Source organism: Carcharodon carcharias, chromosome 14 (assembly GCF_017639515.1).
Source record: "Carcharodon carcharias isolate sCarCar2 chromosome 14, sCarCar2.pri, whole genome shotgun sequence".
NCBI lineage: Eukaryota > Metazoa > Chordata > Chondrichthyes > Lamniformes > Lamnidae > Carcharodon > Carcharodon carcharias.
Window position 1 is genome coordinate 18,349,534 of NC_054480.1, and position 17,581 is coordinate 18,367,114.

Below are 17,581 nucleotides of genomic sequence, written 5' to 3' on the forward strand. Positions count from 1 at the left end.
TTAATATTATAAACAATAGTAATATAAGAATTTGAAACAGTGCGAGACATGTTATAAAATCATCACAGTGGACTACTATTGAGAGACTAATACTTACCTTATATCTATATTAGCCAAACAAAATTAATTGTAACATAAATCTTGCTTATAAAACTACATCGTTGTTGCTTATGCTTATGATGACTCGTGCCACGCATGCAGGAGCCGGTCTTGTGTGATGTCACCTGAGTGGTGGCAATGAGGGTTCTGGCCTGTTTTCTCGTCTAGCCTCAGCTGTGGCCTTGCACACCTGTGATTTGCATTTGGGTCAGTCTGTGGACCACTTGGGGGACCCTCACAGAGAACACTTTGAGAGCCATTGCTGCAAACCATGGTTTGGCTATTACATCCTTCATGGGCTGGTTTGGGGGAGCGAGGCATGTACCAATTTTAAAATTAACTACTACGATTAATGCACTCACTCAGGACTATTTCTTCTTCTTTAACCTCCACCCTCCCCACTCAACCCCTCAATCAAAGATTAAATATTCATTTTAGAATTGTGCGCCCCCTGGCCACCCCATCCCCCCAAAAATTGTTAAGCACAGTCTCACTGAAGGCAATGAGGCCTGATCCACTCACGACACAAGCATTATTACAAAGCTCAAAGACCTAATGAGCAAGGCAACTGATTTGGAAATTCTAGTGAGATGGCACAAGAAATTTGAGAAAAGCTCATTTCATTAGAGTGGGTCTTGGAGAGCCTGTTGGACAACATTTTGAAGCCGTCAGGTTTTTTGGGTGGAAAAGTGATGGTTAGCAGCAGCCCTGCCTTCGTTCCATTTTATTGCTTTTGCAACTGAGAAAAGAAAATTCCCTTTCTTGACCTTTTGTTAGTGTCGCTCCAAAGGAAATAAATTTTCGTTTGCAGTATGTCTGGAATGAACTGAAGCAGGATTTTAAAATGTGGAAGTTGTTCCTGGAGGTGGCAGGTAGCAATACATCACTGACAAGGTCAGGATGACCCACCACACTTAGGATCTGGAAAGACGTCTTGAGGAAGCATCATGACTTGAAAAAGTGGACCATGCTAAGGTGAGAATATTGCCCTGTCTTAATATGTGGATTAAAGACCCACATGGGGGATGAAGTCTTGAGATATTAAAGAAATCTTTAAAATGCTGTACGTGCACAAAATATGAAGATGAATGATCTATGTGGGAATGATGTTATAGGGGAATTTATTCATAAATGCAAGAAACACTGCATGCACAGAGAAAAGGAGTTGGCAAGGGAGTTAGTACAAGTTAAACTGCAGATTAATGCAAATGACGTTGCATTTAATGGCTACAGAGAATTATATTGCAAGAAAGAATTTTCATGCCTTAAAATATTCTGCTCTTAAACTACACTGCTCTTGTGTTTTGAGACTTGGAAAGAAAAAAGGCAGGAATTGGAATCGATGGTGACCCCTTTTTTCGCTACACAAAGCTGAGAGGAGATTTGATAAAGGTACTCAAAATCGTGAGAGGTCTGGACAGAGTAGATTTCTTTTTTTAAATTCATTCATGGGATGTGGGCATTTATTGCATATTTCATTCATACTGAGCATTTATTGTTCAGAGGGCATTTAAGACCCGTTGCTGTGAATCTGGAGTCATATGTAGGCCAGACCAGGTAAGGACAGCAGATTTCCTTCCCTAAAAGAACATTAGTGAACCAGATAGGTTATTACAACAATCAACAATGGTTTCACGGTCATCATTAGACTTTTTAATTCCTGATTTTTATTGAATTCAAATTCCACCACTGCGGTGGCAGGATTCAAACCCTGGCCCCCAGAGCATTACCCTGGGTCTCTGGATTACTAGCCCATGGGACAATACCACTGCACCATTGCCTCCCCTAGAGAGAAGCTTCCTATTGGCGGAAGGATCAAGAACCAGAGGCACTGATTTAAGATGGATGGCAGAAGAACCAAAGACAACATGAGGAAAAGCTTTTTTACACAGCGAGTGATCAGGATCTAGGATGCATTGCTCAAGATTGTGGGGGAGGCAGATTCAATCATGGCTTCCAAAAGGGGATTGGATCATTACCTGAAGATTTTAAATAATTTGCAAGGCTACGGGGCAAAGGCGGGGGAGTGGGGCTAACTGAGTTCCTCTTGCTGGCACAGACACGACAAGCTGAATGGTCTCCATTTGTGCTGTAACCATTCTATGATTCTAATGGGGAGGGAGGCTTTTGAAGATATTGGTCCTGAAAAAGTTAGAGGACCACCTGGTATGTGAAATGCAAGTAATGTATTCTGTGATTTGTATCTCATTGCAAACATGTGTTCTTACGTGCTGATTGTGCACTAGTACTTAATCTGTCTATTACTATGGTTCCTAAAGACAAGTTTGTCTGTGTACTCATTCTACCCTATCTTCTGTCTTCACAGAGTGAAGAGAACTTGATGATTTTCATGGCATACCACAGAAGAGCTGTTGCCAAGAACACCAACTATCATTACATACACTAACCTAATCTTGCATCAGCCCAGCTATGGCCATTTATCCACAAATAAACAATGATGGGGATGGAGAACAATTAAAAAATACATGGTGCCGGTACTGAAGAATTAGCAGAAGGGCAGAGGTCTCCACCAACTACCTACTCCTCCATCGTTACCTTGATGAGGTCTGAATTCCTGGGACAGGGTCTGATTTCCTGGGTCTTGTTTTTGTTTTTTATAACAACAACCTTGATGCCTTTTTATTCCAGATTTTTAAAAAAACTGAATTCAAATTCTCAAACTGCCATGGTGGAATTTGAATTTGTGCTCTCTGTATTTCTAGTCTAGTAACATAACCACTAGGTTACTGTACCTGTTAACAAATAAGACTCTTCCACATCTATCTCTCTTACTTCAGGGACTGTGCTGTTGGAGGTGACTTCTGCTTCCACATCATCCATGCCAAAGCTAGCGCTCTTTATTTTGAGTCAGTTTTGAGGTCATTGTCTGTGGAATGTTGCAGATGCAGCTTCACATCTCCCCCTCTCCTCACCCCTTATCCACTTCAAGCATCTGAAGCACTTGCTTTATAACTTAAATTTATAATATTGTATTATCATGTCCTCAGGATATCCGCACAGTACTTTTACAACCAAGAGATTACTTTTTTGAATTGCAGTCACTGTTGTTATGTAGGCAAGTGTTTGCAAGCTGTTCATTCATGCCTTATGTCTGATCTCTGCTAGTGTATGAGGGGCTGTGCGGAGACAAGGTTGCACCTCCTGTCCTGTCTTGCTTGTAGCTACTCCTACCGGGAGATTGATTGTCATGGTATGTCACACTTGTTTGTCTTGTGCCACCCTCACACATCTGCTGTATCTCTTCTGTAACCGCTCGGTGAAGTCCGTCATCCAACTACGCCTAGGTTGAACCCTTTTTCTGCTGCCATCCACTTTGCCCTCTAAGAGAGATCTCTGTAGTTTTTCAGCTCTCATCAAATGGCCAAAATAGTGACATTTTATTTTCTGGATGTCACTTTTCAGAGTTCTTTCCGCTCTTGTAATTTCTGGTCTGTACACGGAATTTTAAGCGAACGTCTTGGCTCTCACATTTCAAAGGCCTCTGGAGATCTTTATTTATTGTCCAGGTTTCTGAGGCAGACAGGAAAGCGGATAGAATGCACCCTCTTATGGGTTTTTTCCGTGTTACAAGCGTGAGTTTTTTTGTTGGTTAACAGATCCTTCATCTTCACAAAATTACTTCTGGCTATCTCTATCCTCCTTCTAACTGCTGCATCAAATCTGCCATCTTCTGTTCTCATTTGCCCTAAATATACAAACCTATCCAATTGTTCCAGTGTGACTCCATCCACTTCAATCTTCACTCTCTAGTTTCTTCTAATGTCTTCCTTCTAACTACAGATACTTATTTCTTTTTGATATTCATACTCAGGCTATATTCTAAGCTTCTGGATTTTACTTGATCTGCGAAATCCCTTCTGATTCTGCAAGTATCTCTGTGCCATCAGCGTACCACAAGTTTGTTATGTTCTTGCTTCAAATTTTTCCCCTGGGAAGTACATCTGACTCTGAATATTTGTTCTGTGTGCAGATTGAATAATTTTGGCAACAGTGCACAGCCTGCGCCAGTTGTGCCAGGCAGCCCATAACTCACAACGAGCCCGTTGCCTATTCATCTTTCTTTTTCAAAGAACTGGGCCACATTTGATTGCCTCAGAGTGAAGGTGATTGTGTTTCTCCATGGAAATTGTGCATTGGCGTTCATTAAAATTGTGTCAGTGGCTGCATTCAATCTGCGTGTTGGTGGAATCATATTACTTCCTATTTAAGGCTGTCATAGGTTTGTTGGTGGTTACAGTTAGTGATGACCCAGTACCTTGTGGCAACAAAAGCTCAGTTGGCAGTTGCAATTAGGCGTATGCATGTGGCTGTGAAACCAGACACCCAGTTAACTCCTAGAGACTGACTCCTGTGGCATCCCCTAAGGATGCCAGAAAGGACCCTGTGCCACTAAAGTTGAAAACCGTGGTGACATTTGCTGCTGCCTTTCCGTCCCTTGCCTGCTCCATTATGACCCTGTTGGCACAACTCGGTCACAAGCTCCCTGCTGAGTCCAAACCGCCTCATCCCCTAGATGTCTCTCAGATCCACCTTGTGTCTGGTGCAGTAGATCTGGCTCTGGCATAGTTTGTTCTGCTGGTCTTGCACCTGCTATGCCCCCTGAGCTCATGGAGCACACCTCCCCGGCTCCCACTGTACTGTGAGGGACTCGGAAATGGCCATTGCATCCAATGTTGTGAGGTTCAAAACTCAGGTCTGGCCTGAAGTTCAGAGGTCAATTTTCATTTATTCCTTCTGTCTGGTGTAATTTTCATGATTGACCTCAACAGTCCTTTGCAAGCATTTTCTCAAGGGCTAATTTTTAAAGAGAAAATAGAAGACTGTGTTTATTTGTGCCACAACACTAGGGGGTGCAGCTCTCGCAGATGCCGTGTCAGATGCAGAGAACCAGTCTGTGACTTTATCATTTGCAACTACTAGACAGTCATCCCAGACATCTCTCACATTCACATATTTACACACACACTATATATATATATATATATATATATATATGTATATATATGTATATATGTACATATGTACATGCACATTAGTTATACACACGTGCATGTACATGCACTTACGTACACACATGTACACACACACGGACACACACATGTACACACACACGTACACACACACACAAACACACACACACACACACACAATTAAGTTTTGAGATGCAAAGCGAAATCTGATATTAGAGAGTAATTGGAACAGAATCAGGTTAGGATTGACTGTTGCGCCGGTGGGCACAGTGTGATCTAGGTGAGCGTGCAAAGCCGTCCCTCTTTCCACGAGTTAGTGCTTACCACCAGACATCTCAAAGCCCTTTACAGCAAATGAAGTACTTTTTGAAGTGTAATCACTGTTATAATATAGGAAACATAACAGCCAATATGCGCACAGCAAGGTCCCACAACCGTCAATGCAATAATGACCAGGTAATTTGTTTTTGTGATGTTGATTGAGGGATAAATATTGAACACACCAGGGATACTCCCCGGATCATCTTCAAAATAGTACAATGCTACCTTTTACATCCACGCAAGCAGGCAGAAGGGGCCTCAATTTAACATCTCATTCAAAATTCGACACCTCCAACAGTGCGGTGCTCCATCAGTACTGCACTGAGAGTGTCAATTTGAATGTTCTGCTGAAGCCCTGGACTGGGACTTGAACTCAGAGCCTTGTGACTCAGAGGCAAGACTGCTACCAACTGAGAAGCATTTTTGTCTGTGAGCAGGACTGAGTCACAATACTGTTTTCTTTTGGTCTTGTTTCCTGTTTATTCATGTACTTGTCCACTTTTTCAATATAAATGTTAGACTAAGGACAATATGACCCTTAAACCTTAACTTGCACTTGGCAGAGTGAGAGATGTTGGTAGCTTGGAACAGAACATTTTCCATTATTTTTGTACCCAGTGTTGTCATCAGTCACTCCAGGGTCAAGTGTAGAACATGTCAGATGTAGGATAAATCTCTCCCTCTACTTTGTGCCTACAACCTCATTAGCACTCCTCAATGCATTAAGTTGTTTCTATTTCTCCCTAACTCATACATCTCCTGCCCCACCCTGTTTCCCACTCCCACCTCAACCAATCAGGCTTGTGAACACTCGTTAAAGGCTTTATTTTACTTGGGATGTGGGCGTCAATGGCTCAGCCAGCAGTTATTGCCCATCCATAATTGCTCTTGTTCAGAGGGCATTTAAGAGCCAACCACATTACTGGTGGGTCTCAAGTCACATGTAGGCCAGACCAGGTAAGGACAGCAGATTTCCTTCCTCAAAGGGAGGACATTAGTGAACCAGATGGGATTTCATAACAATCAGCAATGGTTTCATGATCACCATCAGACTTTTAATTCCAGATTTTTATTGAATACAAACTTCACCATTTGCCATGATGGGATTCAAACCTGGGTCCCCAGAGCATTACCCTGGATCCCTGGAACAGCAGTCCAGTGTCAAGACCACAATGTCACCACTTCCCCATAAGGCTGCCCTAGATCACTTCACACAGAATTCTTGCTGCTTGCAGAGACTGTTGGACCCTTTGGAATAAATTGGATTAAACCCAGTTCCCACAGGTGAAAGGACTATAATCTGCCTGTTTTACACCGCATTGTAATGTTTGCATAGAATATATGGCAAAGAAATAGGCCATTCGGCCCAACCAGTCCATGCTGGTACATACACAGCATCCCAGCAGTGAGCTGGAACAATAATCATCCAACCTTTGGTCCATGAAAATGTGGGTAACGTTGTGCCCTTGGATTCGGAATTTTGTTCCCCATTTATAACACCGCATTGCTCTCCAAGACAGCAGCTTTCCTCCATGTCTTCAAACGCTGCAGCTGCTGAAGCAGAGTGGCCATTTTACTCTGGCTGCCATTTTGTGCAGGCCAGCAATGCAGCTCCAGAATTCCAGCCCTCGTGTTTCTTTTCTCCCCCAGCCTCAGGGAAGGCCCCTAGGAGAATCTGGTGTGCCTTCATGAGAAACGTGGATGTCCTTTTTCAATCTACTGCACCTGTGCAAGTCCAGTTGGGTGACTGCTCCCGTTACAGTTGTCAACCCTTCGGGATTGTCCGGAGTCTCTGTGATTCTTTGGGTTACAGACAGAAGCAGGAGAATGGCACTAGGTGAATTGCTCATTTTGAGAGCCAGTGCAGGCACAATGGGCTGAATGGTCTCCTTCTGTGCAGTAACAATTCTGTGATTCTTTAAAGACTTTAAAGCCTTGAGCAGCCCAGGAGGGGAAAAAAAAATTATAGGGTCATTTTTAAAAAAAAAATGTCTTTTTTCCATTTATTAGTCCTAAAAATATTGGCGATGGTGGAAAGAGGGAGCTTGAGTAACTGGCAGGCACAGTCATCCAATCAGGTCATGAAGAATTTGTTTGCTTTCCGATTGGTGGAGATGAGTGTGTTGGACAATCAATGGTGAGATTATGGAGGCGGAGCAGTTACTGCAGGAGGGTCATCTGATGAAGCCTCCAAGAATTCATCTAACCAGAGTTGGCAACTCTAGACCTAGTTTATCCAGCTTGCAGTATACATAGGGAAATGCTGTGAAATATTGGAAATCCAGGCAATGATCGAATGCCAGGAGTATTTTAGTGGTCTCAATACAGTAGGAGTGAAAAGGAACCACTTCCAAGATCTTTGTGCTTCCTCAATTCTGGACTGTTGCACATCCATGATTTTCATTGCTCTCCCATCAGCTTCCAGACCTTCAGTAGCCTGTGCCCCAGTTGCTCTCTGAAGCCCTCCCTCCTCAAACCCTCTGATCAAGCTTCTGGTCACCTGTCCAAACAGCTCCGTACGTTAGGCCTGGTGTCATATTTTGTTTGCTAATGCTCCTATGAAGCACCTCGGGAAGTTTTCCTGCATTACAGCCGTAATCTCAATCAAAGCGAGGTGTTGTTATTGAGGGGGTTGGTGGGTGCGGGAGGTTGGGGGGGGTGGTGGGTGGTGGTTGGTGTTGGCCCATTCAGAGTTTTGCTTGGATCTGGGTTATGTTTATATGGAGCCAGTCAGGCTGTCTGATGTGGAGACTGGATCCAAAAGCAGAAAATTGCTCCATTTCCCAGGGGCTGCTGTCACCCGCTTTTTTTTTAATGAGTGCCGCAGTTCATTCGAATAGAGAGAGAAAGAAAATAGGCTGTTGTTGCATCTCCAAGCAGTGCAGTGCTTTTAATCTGATGTCCCAAGGCAGTCTGTGGCTTAAACTCACTCACCTTCACTTGATGAGGAGAGCACAGATGAGACGGCCACACCCCTCTTGTCTGCAGGAAGATTTAGAAAAAAAATGTAACTGCATTTTTTTTTATCCACGTACGACTGTTTTGCATTCATTGTTGGAGACACTATCCTGAACACAGCAACTGAACAGTGCATTTGGCAGAGTTCACTTGCTGAAGCAGCATCTACTTGGATAGCTACAGCAGCTATATTCGTTTAAAGATGAATCCTGCCCAAGGCTTCCACACTAAACTGACATGTAACAAAGGGAGACTTGTATTTCCATCCAGTTTTATGTAGGCCAGCTTCGACATTGGGTTTGATGATCAATCAGCACTGAGTTAGCTATTCTGTGCTAGTAGTTTGGAAGGCCCCGACGCTCTGGAGTAGAGAGGGCAGAATTGGATAAATCGTGGCATCTCACTCTGCCCAATGAACAGTGTGAGTGCTTGGCTTTCGATGCCCCCTGTGGATCAATAGCCCAACGTTTTTCCAGCCTCCTGCCTGAAGAGAGTCACTTGGGCAGACCTGTGACCAGCGCCCATGAAGGCATCAATGCCTTCAGGCGATGAGATTGCAGCAAACGACGCTCCGTGCTCCCAACAACAAAAATTAGTTCTAAATGTGAATTATCTGATTAGCAATGGGATTAGTAAGGATATAAGGAGCAGGGGCAGGAATAAGCCAGACAGCCTCCAGCCTGTTGCACCGTTCAAAAAGACCAAGGCTGACTTTCTACCTCAACTGCACGTTCCTGCCCTAAACCCATGTCCTTGTGGCAACAAAGCTGGTGCATTGGTAGAAGATGTAGTCAGTCCCTGACTGGAGGTTGACCAATTCCATGTCGTATGACAGAAGACGCCAGTGTAACATCTCTGATTGTGCTGACCCGAGATCAAGACCTGTGCGCTTATATTTTGTGTCAGATTGACCAGGAGAAGGCTCTGCGCTGCCAGTTATCCTCCATGTTGCTCCCACCTTTACCCCCTCCACGATATCGAGGAGGGCTTTGAACTCCAACTTTGAAAACCACCGGCTTGGCTGCCCAAATTGCTGGCACAGAACAGAATGTTGCCATGGACCATTGTTATCGGAGGCGGGCCGAGACTGTAACTCAGGGTTACCAACCCTCCAGGATTGCCCTGGAGTCTTCCAGAATTAAGATTCACCTCCCAAACATCATGACCAGCAACTCGGAAAGCAAAATCAGGGTCAATAAAGAAAAAATATTGTGTGCTTGATTTATTCCTTCTTTTAGTTTAGAGCACTTAGTTATTAAAATGTTAGGAGATGCTGGGTGTGTGGGTGGGGGTGGAAAGGAAAGGCTGTTTGACAGGTCAGGATTGTGGGAGGTCAGTGATGAAACCTCCAGGGATACTTTCAACCAGAATTGGCAACCTCAGCTGTAACCCTGTCTAGTTTCTGTGTGTGTAATGTTGCCTCTTGGTTGTGCGAAGTCTGAGGGGGCTGACAGAGCAAGAGGATAGTGGGTGGTGGGGGCTTGTGTTGAATGCAGCACTGACTGAAGCCAGAAGTGCAATGTGAGATGGATTATAGTCTGTCTAATTGTCAGGTCTTGGCTTGATTCGATTTCACCCCCCACCACCCCCACCCGTCCCCCGCCCCACAAAACAGCTCTAACAAAAGGTTCAGCAAGCAGGCTGATTCCATGGAGAAATCCTCCCTCGTACCAGAACTCTTTCCTGCTGTGACGCTGACTTACCCTCGGGTGTGGGATGGCGGAGGGAGGCAGACTGCACTTTTTAGAGGAGGGACTTTTTAAGAATGGGAGCTTTTAATCGAAACAAGATATATACAAAATAAGTACTAACTTTTTTTTGTTGCTGAAAGTTTCTTCTTAAAATGGGACTGCTGATTCTGTTAACAAATGACTGGGCCTCAAGGAGTTAAGTGAACTGGGAGGGAGCTGGATGTCAGTACTGTACGATACTCTCATTCCATCAGGTTCAGTAACCTGATGATGTCATCGGCACTGACTGAGCAAAAAAAAATTAAGGCCCAGACAAAGGGGAAGGGAAAAAAAAAGGATCTAGTTCATCAGCGCCATATTTTCCTTCTGAATTCCTGCTCTTCTCTCTTTCTGCTGAAGGGACTCGCTGGTTTTATGAGCACCAGCAGCCTTGGGCCTAATATGAGCCTAGAAAATTGATGGGCGCAAAAGGGCAAACAGTTCCATCAAGCTGCCTTACACCACATGATGAATGGAGCATCAAGACTGGACACTTTCTCACACCCGCCCAATGCTTCCCCCTCCCACAACCATGCCGCCTCTGAAAAGAGACGTTAAAAAGTACCCAGGGCTAATAAGGGAAAAAATACTTAGGAAAATTTCCCCTCTGACCACCACACCCCTACCCCAATCTCCCCTACCCCAATTCCCCCCTACCCCAATCAACACCCCCCCCCCCCCCCCCCCCCCCCCCCCCCCCCTTTAGGCGATTAAAACCAATCTAGGAGATCCCATGGATCAAGTGATATCAATAAAAATGGCCGATCCTCCTGTGTAAAACTAGACAATGGGTCTCGTAGTAATTGTGGGATTTTTGCAGCCTGTTATGGAGATCTATTAGCCCTTTGGGGCAATGCCAGCTCCATGAAGGAGCTGGTCCCATTCACCTGTCTTTTTAAATTTGTTTATGTTACCAATTATGGATGACTCTTCAAAAGTATTTCAGTGGCTGCAGAACACTTTGAGATGTCCGGTGGTTGTGAAAAGTGTCGTGTAAATGCAAGGTTTTAGTTCCATCTCTTTCAAATATTTATCCACTCCCGTTTTAAAGAAACCATTATGGATTCTGCTTCCCGCTAGGACATTCCATGTCCGAACAATTCCCTGCGTTTAAAAGTAAAATCTTACCTCCATGTTTATTTCCAGGGAAATGGTCTTAAATTCCGCCTCTTCCCGATTCACTGACCGGAAATTATTTCTCCCAATTGATTGCATCAATCCCCTTTAGAAATCTCTGCGCCTGTCCAATCTCTTAAACTTTTTCACTCTTTATAAATGAAGCTCCGTTTTCAAGTGATGCCTTCATAATATGAAGCCTCTTAGGGCTGGTATTATCTTTGTAGATCTCCTCTGTACCCCGTCTAGGGCCGTAACACCCTTCCCAATGCTCAGGAATGGGCACTCTAACTGTAACCTGACAGAAGATTTGTACAGATTCAGGATCACCTTTTGGCTTTCGGTGGCTCCGTATTTAAAAAAAAAAATCCAGGACCCCATATGGTTTTTGACTTTTGAAACAGGTCCCTGACCATGAATGTCTCTCTTTTAAGAGGGGGGAGCTGACAGCGATTTGCTGCATGAAAAGGCAGAAATAAACTTAAAGTTGTTGGCCACAATTGGATTGGTGCCCTCTGGTCTGGGGGCCCAGAACCATAGCTTATAGTATCGGTGGCAGCCAGTCCAAGGTGTTTTTTTTTTTGGATTTTGCCAACAGGGCTGGTTTATGTGGTCATCCTTACCTTTTACACCATCAGCTTCTGCTGTCAGTCAAACTCATGAATGCAGGTGGTGTGGATCAAAGCTTGGCTTTGGACACTGAGGGCTCCTTCAGATATTGAGAATAGCACATTAGCATTTGCAACACAGCATATGCCTTAATTTGTGACAATAAGAATTTGATATTGACTTGGCCTGAAACATGATTCTCATCGTTTCCCACAGATCAATCAAACAACAGATAATCAGATAACATTCAAGTGCCAGGCAATGACCATCTCCAGCAAGAGAGAATCCAACCATCTCCCCATGACATTCAATGGCATTACCATTGCTGAATCCCCCCACTGCCAACATCCTGGGAGTAACCATTGACCAGAAACTGACTGGACCAGCTATATAAATACTGTGGCTACAAGGGCAGGTCAGAGACTGTGAATTCTGCAGCAAGTAACAGCCTGACACAGTCATACTCATAGAACCATACCTTGCAGACAATGTCCCAGCCACCATCATCACCATCCCTGTACATATCCTGTCCCACTGGCACAGTGGTTTACAGTCAAGAGGGAGTTGCCCAGGGAGTCCTCACCATCGACTCTGGACCCCATGAAGTCTCATGGCATAAGGTCAAACATGGGCAAGGAGACCTCCTTCTGATTACCATGTACCGCCCTCCCTCAGCTGATGAATCAGTGCTCCTCTATGTTGAACACCACTTGGAGGAAGCACTGAGGGTGGCAAGAATGCAGAATGTACTCTGGGTGGGGGACTTCAATGTCCATCACCAAGAATGGCTCGTAGCACCACTACTGACCGAGCTGGCCGAGCCTTAAAGGACATAACTGAGCCTGCAGCAGTTGGTGAGGGAACCAACAAGAGGGAAAAACGTACTTGACCTCATCGTCATCAACCTGCCTGCTGCAGATGCATCTGTCCATGACAGTATCGGTAGGAGTGATCACCGCACAGTCATTGTGGAGAACACCCTCCACCGTGCTGTGTGGCACTACCACCGTGCTAAATGGGATAGATCTAACAACTCAAGACTGGGCATCCATGAGGCACTGTGGGCCATCAGCATCAGCAGATGTACAGATGTACTCGAACATAATCTATAACCTCATGGCCTGGCATATCCCCCATTCTACCATTACTATCAAGCCAGGGGATAAACCCTGGTTCAATGAAAAGTGCAGGAGGGCATGCCAGGAGCAGTACCAGGCATACCTAAAAATGAGGTGTCAACCTGGTGAAACTATAACACAAGACTACTTACATGCCGAATAGCATAAGCAGCAAGTGATAGACAGAGCTAAGCAATCCCACAACCAATAGATCAGACCCAAGCTCTGCAGTCCTGCCATATCCAGTCGTGAATGGTGGTGGACAATTAAACAGCTCACTGAAGGAGGAGGCTCCACAAATATCCCCATCCTCAATGATGGGGGAGCCCGGCACATCAGCGCAAAAGATAAGGCTGAAGCATTTGCAACAACCTTCAGGGGGGATGATGGCTTAGTGGTATTGTTGCTGGACTAGTACTCCAGAGACCCAGGGTAATGCTTTGGGGACCTGGGTTTGAATCCCACCATGGCAGGTGGTGAAATTTGAATTCCAATAAAAAAATCTTGAATTAAAAGTCTCATGATGACCATGAAACTGTTGTTGATTGTTGTAGAGACCCATCTGGTTCACTAATGCTTTTTAGGGAAGAAAGTCTGCTGTCTTTACCTGGCCTGGCCCATATGTGACTTCAGGCCCACAGCAATGTGGTTGACTTAAATGTCCTCTGAAATGGCCTAGCAAATCACTCAGTTCTCAAGGGCAATTAGGGATGAGCAATAAATGCTCAGCGATGCTCATATCCCATGAATGAATAAATAAAATCTTCAGCCAGAACCTTCACCACCATTTCTCAAGGGCATGGGCAATGAAAGTGATGGAATGGGTCATAAAAAGTGCTATCAAATTAGCACTTGCTTAGCAATAACCTGCTCACTGACACTCAGTTTGAGTTCTCCTGACCTCATTACAACCTTGAGTTCAAACATGGACAAAAGAGCTGAACTCCTGAGGTGAGGTGAGAGGACTGTCCTTGGGATCATTTGGCTGAATGTGGCATCAAGGAGCCCTAGAAAAACTGGAGTCAATAGGAACATGGGGGGAAAAGTCTCCGCTGGTTGGAGTCATACCTAGTGCAAAGATAGATGGTTCTGGTTGCTGGAAGTCAGTTATCTCTGCTCCAGGACATCACTGCTAGAGTTCCTCAGGGTAGCGTCCTAGGCCCAACCATCCTCAGCTGCTTCATCAATGACCTTCCATCACAAGGTCAGAAGTGGCAATGTTTGCTGATGATTGCACAATGTACATCACCATTCACAACTCCTCAGATACTGAAGCAGTCCATGTCCAGCAAGAGTTGGACAATATTCAGGCTTGGGCTGACAAGTGACAGGTAACATTCATGCCACGCAATTGCCAGGCAATGACCACAATCCACAAGGCACAAGTCAGGGGTGTGATGGAATACTCTCTACTTACCTGGATGAGTGCAGCTCCGACATCACTCAAGAAGCTGGACACCATCCAGGATAAAGCAGCCCGCTTGATTGGCACCCCATCCACAAACATTCACTCCCTCCCCCACCGACGCACAGTAGCAGCAGTGTGCACCATCTACAAGATGCACTGCAGGAACTCACCAAGGCTCCTTCGACAGCACTTTCCACACCCATGACCTCTGGCGCCTAGAAGGGCAAGGGCAGCAGACACAAGGGAACACCACCACCTGGAGGTTCCGCTGCAAACCCACGCACCATCCTGATTTGGAAATATATTGCCATTCCTTCACTGTCGCGGGGTCTAAATCCTGGAAAACTCTCCTTAACAGCACTGTGGGCATACTGACAAAACCTGGGCTGCAGCGGTTCAAGAAAGTGGCTCACCACCATCTTCTCACGTGCAATTAGGGATGGGCAATAAATGCTGGCCCAGCTAATGATGCCCACACCCTGCAAAAGTCTTGTTCAGTTTAGGCATCTGCTATTCTCTCTTTGCCAGCACTGACTTTTTCCAAATGTAATATATGCAAACTTTTGATCTTCACTGGATGGTCTCTAGTTCAGCATCACCGATCATGCTCGCCAGTGAACTCCAAGCCTCAGGAATATACTGTTGCTGCTCAATATCTAGATAAACAGCCTGATCCAGGGGTTATTAACAGTAAAGACGCCATCATTGTGTGCACTGGTTCCTGTGATCCCTCATGCAATGCCACGTGTGTTTCTCACTTCATTAAAAACTTGAACCGATGAGCATTCTAGTGAGACCAGGCCAATTGTGAACCAATGAACTGATTCATTTTACATGTGGTACATGAAGGAAAGAAATTTCTTTATGTAGAATACGAATGAGCAGAACGTGGTTTTCAGTGGAGTCGGTCATCAACTTACCATAACAAGGGAAATACCATTGCCCGTTGCTTCGTCTAGTCGGACATTTTGGGGAGAGCCTGGCCTTGCCCTTGCCCTCTGTGTGCTGGGGATTGGCTTGCCAAGCTGTCAATCAAACTGATTTTAATAAGAAAACCTCTGGCATGTGAACAGGGTGTCAATGCATTATCAGGATGGTAGATGGTAAACCAGGTGGCCCTCAGTCTTCTTTCACCTACTTTCTATGAAATGTCAGATGCCCAAAAGCCAAACAGATGCCTTGATACTCAACATGTGTGGAGGATACCAGTGGCATAAAGTTGAGGGGTCAATGGAGACACTGCTAGTGGTTGACTGTCTCCGGGTCCTCAGGGACTGGATGGCATACTGCAAAATAGTCTCAATGGTGCACCTGAACCTCCCCTTGCTAAGGCACCGACTGGTAACTTGGAATGGGCATCATTTCAACATTGCAGGCGCCTATACCTCTGAGATATTGCATTTTCTCCATTGTCTGAAAACAAATCTGCTATGCGAGCAACTGGCATTCCAGCTCATTTGCACTGAACAACATCCCCAGATAACTTATGTCGTTCAAGCAATTAACCCATTTTGGACCAAATTCAACTTCATAGCAATAGCATAATAAAAAAAAGCCCCTTTCAGGCTAAATAACTAAATTTTGTAATGTGACTATTCTTAAGTTCCTCTTTTAAAAGGTGCCAATCATTCGACTAGATATTTGTTTGTTTATCCTAGCCCAGTCCTCAGTAAAACCGTCTTTGACCATTTTAGCAGAACTGAGATGGAAAGGAAATATAACACCAGGAAGAAAAGTGGCACATCATTTTTCTGTGCTTAATGTTACTCTCCAAAAAAATGGCAACTTACATTTATATAACACAATGAAAAGGTTCCAAGACCTTAATCTTAATGTAGTTAAAAACTGGATAATGAGCATGAATGAAAGTCATTTTCTCTTTGGTTATTTAGAACATTAATGAATGTGTGCAGCATTCCGCAGCCACATTGCAAATGATTGAATAATTTGCTTCAGGTCGAACCTGAAGTTAGGGAGTTTAACAAAAGGGATTATGAATCATCACCTCAGCAATTAATGAATGAATAAGACAGTGCAGCTATGCCTTGTGTAGCTGACATCAGTGGGCGCATTACAGAAGAGGTGAAGCTGGTCTCGGTGCACAGCGACGATAAAATGTGCACAGCTCTTAGCCACTGTACTGCAAAGAACTCAGCCACCACTGCAAAGGGGAAGAGGGATGCATGGGGAGGTTCAGGTGCACCATTGAGACTGTTTTGCAGTATGCCATCCAGTCCCTGAGGACCCCGAGACAGTCAACCACCAGCAGTGTCTCCATTGACCCCTCAACTTTATGCCATTGGTAGCTTCCACACATGTTGAGAATCAACGCATCTGTTTGGCTTTTGGGCATCTGACATTTCATTGTTAGTAGGTGAAAGAAGACTGAGGGCCACCTGGTTTACCATCTACCATCCTAATAATGAATTGGCACCCCATTCACAAACATTCATTCACTGCTCCACTGAAGCACAGTAGCAGCAGTGTGTACCATCAATGAGATGCACTGCAGGAACTCACCAAGACTCCATAGACATCACCTTCCAAATCTATGACCAATGCCATCTAGAAGGACAAGGGCAGCAGACATGTGGGAACACCACCACCTAGAGGTTCCCCTCCAAGCCACTCACCATCCTGACTTGGAAATATATCGCCGTTCCTTTACTGTCACTGGGTCAAAATCCTGGAACTCCCTTCCTAACAGCACTGTGGCTACACTATATGGACTGCAGTGGTTCAAGAAGGCAGCTCACCGCCACCTTCTCAAGGCAATTAGAGATGGACAATAAATGCTGGCCAAGCGAGCAATGCCATGAATGAAAAAAAATTACAGAGTTGTTGACAAATCATAGCAAGTAATATCTATCAATAAATCTACAGACTCGGACTTGACATAAGGAGAATGTCTCGTGGTTGAGTATTTTGGCCACTATAAGTCCAAAGTCACCACTATTTTGCTTCCTTTTCTTTTGTGAATTTATTTATATTTTCTTTCATTTGTCACTTCCTCTGTCATCCACGTCATGTTACTAAGTAACCCCCACATCAGCCATGTGTCGCACAACTAAGTGCTCCTCATGCCATCCATGCTTCACGCCACTAAGTGCTCCCCACACCGTGTATGTATTACATCACTAAATGCTTACCTAGTTCATGGAGTAGCACCATTGGCTGGCAGCACAGTCTATAGAAGGCCTGTATCCGCTAGATACCTTCACGGATCCTTCT

At 44.7% G+C, this 17,581-nt stretch overlaps 1 protein-coding gene across 9 annotated transcripts in view; it reads left to right on the forward strand.

Annotated features, from left to right (window-relative positions):
* The window catches only part of LOC121287384 (zinc fingers and homeoboxes protein 3-like), a 72,046-nt gene that overhangs the window by 42,920 nt on the left and 11,545 nt on the right, over nucleotides 1-17,581 (forward strand). For 4 of the 9 annotated variants that reach the window (XM_041205207.1, XM_041205205.1, XM_041205208.1 and 1 more), the window contains exons 2-3: nucleotides 911-1,074; nucleotides 2,426-2,664. The exons of 3 other annotated variants lie outside the window; for them this stretch is intronic. The gene's annotated coding sequence lies outside the window, so the exon portion shown is untranslated. Of the gene's footprint in view, nucleotides 1-910; nucleotides 1,075-1,408; nucleotides 1,492-2,425; nucleotides 2,665-17,581 lie in introns of all 9 variants that reach the window. 2 more of the 9 variants (XM_041205210.1, XM_041205209.1) reach the window with 2 other exon arrangements.